The sequence below is a fragment of the Mchenga conophoros genome, linkage group LG6 (genome assembly GCF_057382185.1).
Source record: "Mchenga conophoros isolate Kocher_MC1m ecotype Shallow Benthic linkage group LG6, M_conophoros_male_GT1.1, whole genome shotgun sequence".
In the NCBI taxonomy this organism is placed as follows: domain Eukaryota; kingdom Metazoa; phylum Chordata; class Actinopteri; order Cichliformes; family Cichlidae; genus Mchenga; species Mchenga conophoros.
Genome location: NC_140531.1, coordinates 13,631,607 through 13,634,540, shown reverse-complemented (window position 1 = coordinate 13,634,540; position 2,934 = coordinate 13,631,607).

The following is a 2,934-nucleotide window of genomic DNA, read 5'->3' as shown; positions in this document are numbered from 1 at the left end:
CAACCTAATTTTAGCGCCAGCGAGGCATCAATAAAATTCTGTTCTGCCCCGGAATCGATCAGAGCGTCGAGAGAATGAGTCTTGAGATGAACCGTTAGCTTAGCCGCAATCATGAGACGAGGAGGAGACTGAGAAAAGGTGACCTCGCCCACCCGTACACTCCTCGCTACTGGCGGGCGCTGTCTTTTGGCCGCGCCTGGCAATCCATGGCAGTATGGCCCTTGCGGCCACAATAAAAGCACTCACCGGCTCTCCAGCGACGATACCGCTCCTCGGGCGACAGTCTGGAGCGGCCCAGTTGCATGGGCTGTTCACTTTCTTCCATGCTGTTCGATGAGTGACTGCCTTTAGGCGCGCCCCCACCTGACATCTCCATGCGCCCCGGGGGCCTCTGGGAAATGTAGTTTCCGGTTCCCCGACGCGCCCGTAGGTGCTCATCCATCTTCACACATAGTGTAATCACATCAGACAGGGTCTTAGGAACATCTCTCATCATCAGTTCTCTCTTTAACTCATCACAAATATTATTCAAGAGAGTACTTATCAATGCCGACTGCCCCCAGCCAGTTTCTTCGGCCAAGGTCCAGAATTCGACCGAAAAATCCGCCATATTCCGCCTCCCCTGCTTCAAATTTAACAGTCTGTGGGCAGCCGCCTCCGCTCCGGTGCCTCTTTCAAAAACACTTTTAAATTTGGTGAGGAAGTCCGCGTAAGAAATGTCTGGGGCTGTTCTTAAAACAGCTTGCGCCCAGTTTAATGCCGGCCCACGTAACAGTTGAACCATAAAGGCGATTTTGGCCCCATCTGTCTCATATGTTCTTCGTAACTGACGGAATTGTAGTGTGATCTGAGTCAAAAATCCACCACATTTATCGAACTCACCCGAGAAAGGCTCCGGCGCTGGTAACGATCGCTCTGGAGGTTCTGTGGAAGCCCGCGTGGGAGAAACAGGCGGAGCGGCTGCAGATGGATTTGGAGCCAATAGCTGAGGAGAAACAGACGGAGGGGGTGAGGGTGGGTTTACCGACGGTAGACGTTGAGCGAGGGCTTGAGTGAGTGCGGCCAGTTGTTGATTTATGTGCCGAAGCATGTGTTCGTGGCGTTCCAGAATTGCCTCCGGGGTGAGGACGGGTTGCTGGGTGGGATTTGAGTCCGCTGAGTCCATGATGGCTGGATCGTTATTGTTACGGTTTGGAGGAGGACTCAAGCGCAGGACTCCGGTTCTGATGCTCACAAGAAGGGTTTATTTACAAGTCACCAGGTGTAAATACAGTAATGTGCGGGGGGGTGTTATATACAGCTGAGTGGGGGGAGAAGGGGTCTCCAGGGAAGTCCAGGGGAAAGCACGCGTTCTTCAGTATATCCACTCACACGATCACAGGCTCACACTCCGACACTGCCACACGGGAATCACACGGGGAAAAATCCAGGAAGCTCTGTAGACAGGGAGACAGGGTTAAGGATGACGCACAGAGGAAAACACTCTTAACTAAACTTGCTGTAGCTTGACTTCACTAACACGTAGTAGACAACGATCCAGCGACGAACAGCAGTCACCTCTTGGTTTAAATGCTGCTCCCCTTAATGAGACCCAGGTGTCTCATTTCCCGAGGGCGTGGGCCGAGGGCGTGAACCCACAGTGAGTTCCGCCCCGGCGAGAGAGAAGAGGAAGAGAGAGAGAAACAGAGAGGGCTGATCAGCGTGCAGCTGATCCGCCTGGCCGTGACAAACTGTGTATGTGTCTTTGCCACACTTGCTCTTTCATTTGCACTTGTTAACTGGTCTTTCATTTAAGAATAGGACACATGATCTGACGAAAACGACCGTCATGATCTTGTCTTTTCAAAATCGCCACCATTTATTATAATAATGATTATAATAAAAATAATAATAAATAAACTGTTGTCCTGCTGGGAGACTTCAATGCTCACGTGGGTAACGACAGCGAGACCTGGAGGGGCGTGATTGGGAGGAACGGCCTCCCTGATCTGAACCCAAGCGGTGCTTTGTTATTGGACTTCTGTGCTAATCACAGTTTGGCCATAACGAACACCCTGTTCGAACATAAGAGTGTCCATAAGTGCACGTGGCACCAGGACGCTCTAGGCCGTAGGTCGATGATCGATTTTGTAATCGTATCAGCAGACCTCCGACCATATGTTCTGGACACTCAGGTAAAGAGAGGGGCTGAGCTGTCAACTGATCACCACCTGGTGGTGAGTTGGATCAGGTGGCGGGGGAGGACGCTGGACAGACCTGGTGCACCTAAACGCGTAGTGAGGGTGTGCTGGGAACGTCTAGCAGAGGCCCCAGTCCGCGAGATCTTCAACGCACACCTCCCGCAGAGCTTCAACAGCATTCCGAGGGGGACTGGGGACATTGAGTCCGAATGGACCATGTTCAGCGTCTCCATTGCCGAAGCTGCTGCATTGAGCTGCGGCCGCAAGGTGGTTGGTGCCTGCCGTGGTGGTAATCCCCGAACCAAATGGTGGACACCAGAGGTGAAGGGAGCCACCAGGCTGAAAAAGGAGTCCTATCGGGCTTGGTTAGCCTGTGGAACTCCGGACTCAGGCCAAGCAGAATGCGGCTCGGGCAGTGGCTGAAGCAAAAACTCGGGTGTGGGAGGAGTTCGGAGAGGCCATGGAAAAAGACTTTCGGACTGCCTCGAAGAGATTCTGGCAAACCGTCAGGCGTCTCAGGAGGGGAAAGCGGTGCTCTACCTGCACTGTGTATAGTGCTGGCGGAGCGCTGCTGACGTCAACTGAGAAAATTGTCAAGCGGTGGAAGGAATACTTAATCCCACTGACACGTCTTCCGAGGAGGAAGCAGAGTCTGGGGATGAGGGGAATGACCCGCCAATTTCCGGGGGCGAGGTCACTGAGGCAGTTAAACAACTCCTTGGTGGCAGAGCCCCTGGTGTTGATGAGGTCCGCC